This window comes from Rhamphochromis longiceps, linkage group LG3 (genome assembly GCF_057381845.1).
Source record: "Rhamphochromis longiceps isolate RC_006_pf linkage group LG3, R_longiceps_female_GT1.1, whole genome shotgun sequence".
Taxonomy (NCBI): Eukaryota; Metazoa; Chordata; class Actinopteri; order Cichliformes; family Cichlidae; genus Rhamphochromis; species Rhamphochromis longiceps.
This window is the reverse complement of record NC_140559.1, coordinates 59,253,662-59,260,104: the sequence shown is the minus strand read 5'-3', so window position 1 is coordinate 59,260,104 and position 6,443 is coordinate 59,253,662. Positions and strand designations below refer to the sequence as shown.

Genomic DNA, 6,443 nt, shown 5'->3' with positions numbered 1-6,443 from the left:
TGAGTCTTCTATCAAAAGTTACAGCTATTCATATGAAGTTGTACAAAAACGCTTTCTTTCGCCAAGACAGTGCGTTTCTCACTGTTACATGCATTTGAATGGGGAACTCGCCCGAAACAAAGTATAGGTTTTCATTATGTGAATAACTTGGAAATCTTAGCTCAAACAGTTGCAAAACCTTTTTTCCCAGCACGGGGACCTTGAGTTCTATAAGTTAAAGCCATAAACATGTTTGTCTGAGTCTTCTATCAAAAGTTACAGCTATTCATATGAAGTTGTACAAAAACGCTTTCTTTCGCCAAGACAGTGCGTTTCTCACTGTTACATGCATTTGAATGGGGAACTCGACCGAAACAAAGTATATGTTTTCATTATGTGAATAACTTGGAAATCTTAGCTCAAACAGCTGCAAAACCTGTTTTCCCAGCACGGGGATCTTGAGTTCTATAAGTTAAAGCCATAAACATGTTTGTCTGAGTCTTCTATCAAAAGTTACAGCTATTCATATGAAGTTGTACAAAAACGTTTTCTTTCGCCAAGACAGTGCGTTTCTCACTGTTACATGCATTTGAATGGGGAACTCGACCGAAACAAAGTATAGGTTTTCATTATGTGAATAACTTGGAAATCTTAGCTCAAACAGTTGCAAAACCTTTTTTCCCAGCACGGGGACCTTGAGTTCTATAAGTTAAAGCCATAAACATGTTTGTCTGAGTCTTCTATCAAAAGTTACAGCTATTTATATGAAGTTGTACAAAAACGCTTTCTTTCGCCAAGACAGTGCGTTTCTCACTGTTACATGCATTTGAATGGGGAACTCGACCGAAACAAAGTATAGGTTTTCATTATGTGAATAACTTGGAAATCTTAGGTCAAACAGCTGCAAAACCTTTTTTCCCAGCACGGGGACCTTGAGTTGTATAAAATCAAGCCATAAACATGTTTGTCTGAGTCTTCTATCAAAGGTTACAGCTATTCATATGAAGTTGTACAAAAACGCTTTCTTTCGCCAAGACAGTGCGTTTCTCACTGTTACATGCATTTGAATGGGGAACTCGACCGAAACAAAGTATAGGTTTTCATTATGTGAATAAATTGAAAATCTTAGCTCAAACAGCTGCAAAACCTGTTTCCCCAGCACGGGGACCTTGAGTTCTATAAGTTAAAGCCATGAACATGTTTGTCTGAGTCTTCTATCAAAAGTTACAGCTATTCATATGAAGTTGTACAAAAACGCTTTCTTTCGCCAAGACAGTGCGTTTCTCACTGTTACATGCATTTGAATGGGGAACTCGACCGAAACAAAGTATATGTTTTCATTATGTGAATAACTTGGAAATCTTAGCTCAAACAGCTGCAAAACCTGTTTTCCCAGCACGGGGATCTTGAGTTCTATAAGTTAAAGCCATAAACATGTTTGTCTGAGTCTTCTATCAAAAGTTACAGCTATTCATATGAAGTTGTACAAAAACGCTTTCTTTCGCCAAGACAGTGCGTTTCTCACTGTTACATGCATTTGAATGGGGAACTCGACCGAAACAAAGTATAGGTTTTCATTATGTGAATAACTTGGAAATCTTAGCTCAAACAGTTGCAAAACCTTTTTTCCCAGAACGGGGACCTTGAGTTCTATAAGTTAAAGCCATAAACATGTTTGTCTGAGTCTTCTATCAAAAGTTACAGCTATTCATATGAAGTTGTACAAAAACGCTTTCTTTCGCCAAGACAGTGCGTTTCTCACTGTTACATGCATTTGAATGGGGAACTCGACCGAAACAAAGTATAGGTTTTCATTATGTGAATAACTTGGAAATCTTAGCTCAAACAGTTGCAAAACCTTTTTTCCCAGCACGGGGACCTTGAGTTCTATAAGTTAAAGCCATAAACATGTTTGTCTGAGTCTTCTATCAAAGGTTACAGCTATTCATATGAAGTTGTACAAAAACGCTTTCTTTCGCCAAGACAGTGCGTTTCTCACTGTTACATGCATTTGAATGGGGAACTCGCCCGAAACAAAGTATAGGTTTTCATTATGTGAATAACTTGGAAATCTTAGCTCAAACAGCTGCAAAACCTGTTTTCCCAGCACGGGGACCTTGAGTTCTATAAGTTAAAGCCATGAACATGTTTGTCTGAGTCTTCTATCAAAGGTTACAGCTATTCATATGAAGTTGTACAAAAACGCTTTCTTTCGCCAAGACAGTGCGTTTCTCACTGTTACATGCATTTGAATGGGGAACTCGACCGAAACAAAGTATAGGTTTTCATTATGTGAATAAATTGAAAATCTTAGCTCAAACAGCTGCAAAACCTGTTTCCCCAGCACGGGGACCTTGAGTTGTATAAAATCAAGCCATAAACATGTTTGTCTGAGTCTTCTATCAAAGGTTACAGCTATTCATATGAAGTTGTACAAAAACGCTTTCTTTCGCCAAGACAGTGCGTTTCTCACTGTTACATGCATTTGAATGGGGAACTCGACCGAAACAAAGTATAGGTTTTCATTATGTGAATAAATTGAAAATCTTAGCTCAAACAGCTGCAAAACCTGTTTCCCCAGCACGGGGACCTTGAGTTCTATAAGTTAAAGCCATGAACATGTTTGTCTGAGTCTTCTATCAAAAGTTACAGCTATTCATATGAAGTTGTACAAAAACGCTTTCTTTCGCCAAGACAGTGCGTTTCTCACTGTTACATGCATTTGAATGGGGAACTCGACCGAAACAAAGTATAGGTTTTCATTATGTGAATAACTTGGAAATCTTAGCTCAAACAGCTGCAAAACCTGTTTGCCCAGCACGGGGATCTTGAGTTCTATAAGTTAAAGCCATAAACATGTTTGTCTGAGTCTTCTATCAAAAGTTACAGCTATTCATATGAAGTTGTACAAAAACGCTTTCTTTCGCCAAGACAGTGCGTTTCTCACTGTTACATGCATTTGAATGGGGAACTCGACCGAAACAAAGTATAGGTTTTCATTATGTGAATAACTTGGAAATCTTAGCTCAAACAGTTGCAAAACCTTTTTTCCCAGCACGGGGACCTTGAGTTCTATAAGTTAAAGCCATAAACATGTTTGTCTGAGTCTTCTATCAAAGGTTACAGCTATTCATATGAAGTTGTACAAAAACGCTTTCTTTCGCCAAGACAGTGCGTTTCTCACTGTTACATGCATTTGAATGGGGAACTCGCCCGAAACAAAGTATAGGTTTTCATTATGTGAATAACTTGGAAATCTTAGCTCAAACAGCTGCAAAACCTGTTTTCCCAGCACGGGGACCTTGAGTTCTATAAGTTAAAGCCATAAACATGTTTGTCTGAGTCTTCTATCAAAGGTTACAGCTATTCATATGAAGTTGTACAAAAACGCTTTCTTTCGCCAAGACAGTGCGTTTCTCACTGTTACATGCATTTGAATGGGGAACTCGACCGAAACAAAGTATAGGTTTTCATTATGTGAATAACTTGGAAATCTTAGGTCAAACAGCTGCAAAACCTTTTTTCCCAGCACGGGGACCTTGAGTTGTATAAAATCAAGCCATAAACATGTTTGTCTGAGTCTTCTATCAAAGGTTACAGCTATTCATATGAAGTTGTACAAAAACGCTTTCTTTCGCCAAGACAGTGCGTTTCTCACTGTTACATGCATTTGAATGGGGAACTCGACCGAAACAAAGTATAGGTTTTCATTATGTGAATAAATTGAAAATCTTAGCTCAAACAGCTGCAAAACCTGTTTCCCCAGCACGGGGACCTTGAGTTGTATAAGATAAAGCCATGAACATGTTTGTCTGAGTCTTCTATCAAAAGTTACAGCTATTCATATGAAGTTGTACAAAAACGCTTTCTTTCGCCAAGACAGTGCGTTTCTCACTGTTACATGCATTTGAATGGGAACCTCGCCCGAAACAAAGTATAGGTTTTCATTATGTGAATAACTTGGAAATCTTAGCTCAAACAGCTGTAAAACCTGTTTCCCCAGCACGGAGATGCTGAATTGTATAAGGCAAAGCCATATTGATGTGTGTCTGAACCTTCTATCAAAAGTTACAGGTAACTTCATGAAGCTGTACAAAAACACTTTATTTCGCCGAGACCGTGCGTTTCTGACTATTACATGAATTTGAATGGAGTTCTCGTACGAAACAAAGTATAGGTTTTCATTATGTGAATAACTTAAAAATCTTAGCTCAAATAGCTTTAAAACTGTTTGCTCAACACGGGGCTATTGAATTCTATAAGATAAAGCCATAAATACGCATATGTGAGTCTCCTATCAAAAGTTAGAGCTGTCTTCATGAAGTTGTAAACGCTTTATTTCGCCAAGACAGTGCGTTTCTGACTATTACATGCATTTGAATGGAGTTGTCGCACGAAACAAAGTATAGGTATTCATTTTGTGAATAACTTGAAAATCTTAGATCAAACAGCTGCAAAACCTGTTTGCTCAACACGGGGAAATCGAACTTTATAAGATAAAGCCATAAATATGTGTATATGCGTCTTCTATCAAAAGTTACAGCTGTCTTGAATGAAAGCATTATAGCAGCTTACCTCGATCATGTGGTAGAACAGACACATGGGCCACCTGCGTGTCCTCCTACGGCAGAAGTAGTTGCCACAAACCTGCAAAACAAAAAGAAATGATCAGGTGACATGAACAGATTTATACAGCCATAAGCAAGAGATTCTTCCTGCCTGTGGGCGTCAAACTGGACCCCCCCCCCCCCTCCCCCCCTTACTGTAACTATCAAAACTATCATAGTCTAAAACTATCATCTCATATCAAAACTATTATAATCACATTATCTGACTTTATCAGTTATAACAATGAGAAACGGTAAACAATTTGGCAAATAAATGACTTATAATTGTGCTTACCTGGTCCAGATGATCCACAGCCCCTTTGCATTTTTTTATAATCCAGGATGATGTGGCGCTTTCTCTTCCCAGAGTCCTGGACTTGTAGCTCACGGTGCCTGGTGCTCAATAAGACAACATTTTTTCTTTGCTTGGGGATGTAGGAAACCACAGCCTTATCCCCCCTGTAGCGACCTGGACGGGAGAGACGATTATCGAATCTTACTGCCTGATTAATTTGCTCAAATCTTCTTTTCTTTTTTTGACATGGTAGCAGGAAACAGAAGAGCCCTGTCTCCCCATTTCACAGGCTTGTTGTCGTTTCATGTTGAGACCTGTACAGGCCAGCCAGCATCACAAGCCCCATGTAAGCCTGCAACTCCTCATCTATGTCCTTCCAGTCTTTTACTGACCTGTTGCCCCTGCAGGTTGGTGAAATGCAGTATTAGCTGCATAATGTCCTCTGCAAAAAAAAGATGGAAAGTGCTCACAGGGCTGCTGATCCTATACGAATTGCATAATGGGTTGGTCCTGGGGTTAAAATGGGGGGAGGAAAAAATGGCAGGACCTCTTCGTGTGTGGGTTGCCACATGATTTCTCCATTTTTAGATCTCCACTGGCCATCCTCCAGTCTTGTCTCTTCCTCCTGCTCTTCTTCCTCCTTCTCCTTCTCCTCCTCCGCACATGAGCTGCAAAGCTCCTCGGTGCCTGGCAAAAATTCTTCTTCGCTGTCAGAAGTATCTCCACTGCTTGTGGAGAGTGCAAAACTGCAGCAACAGCCTCCTCTAAACTGAGTGCACGCTTCATTGTGTCTGTGCAGAAATGACCACTCAGACCAGGCTGCAAAGTATTCTCATAGACTTCAAAGGTGCACCTGAATAAACATGCTACACCATATCCAATAAGAGAGAGGAGGCACACTCTTGATCAAGAAAAAACATAAACGCACGCCTTTGATCTCTCCCCCCCCTCTCTCTTTCTCTCTCTCTCTCACACACACACACACACACACGCACACACATGCACATACACACACAATGGTGGTTAGCTGTTTTATTGTCATGCATTTTACAAGGTAAGATAACCATGTCCTGCATTCAAAACCACTGAAAATGTCTATGGTGGTGCTGTGCCTAATATTGTGCTGGTGTATGCTGGGTAATGGCACAGCTAGCGACTGGGTGACTTTATTCACCCGCTTCGGCTGTTATCAGTCCATACAATTGGGCGTTATTAGCACAAATCAGTCCCATAGATATGGACCAGCTCCTGCTAGATTGTTCAGAAGGTTGTTATCATCCATCCAGATGGAGGATCACTAACAGGAGCGTGGGAAGACTCCAGAATTCACTCTGGCTGGAATCCGGTGGATACAGCAGTGTTTACAGGTAAGACCGTTTAAACGGACAGCATTTATAGAACGACTATTAAAAGTCAGCGAGTGTCAATAATGTTAATGTGCTTATGTTAGTAATACACCGAGTGCTAATATAACAGCTTTAAGATGCATTTGTAGATGTTATTACGTGTTTTACCGTCTTTATGGTGCTAGCTTAAAGTTACGGTGTAAACGTTAGCTTATA

The 6,443-nt window shown here is 39.9% G+C and overlaps 1 long non-coding RNA gene across 1 annotated transcript in view; it reads left to right on the top strand.

The window, feature by feature from the left end:
- Nucleotides 1-6,045: 6,045 nt before the first annotated feature.
- Nucleotides 6,046-6,443, top strand: part of LOC146675477 (uncharacterized) — a 46,378-nt gene continuing 45,980 nt past the window's right edge. Inside the window, exon 1 of the long non-coding RNA XR_014910282.1 lies at nucleotides 6,046-6,248. This is a non-coding gene — a long non-coding RNA (uncharacterized LOC146675477). The remainder of the gene's footprint in view (nucleotides 6,249-6,443) is intronic.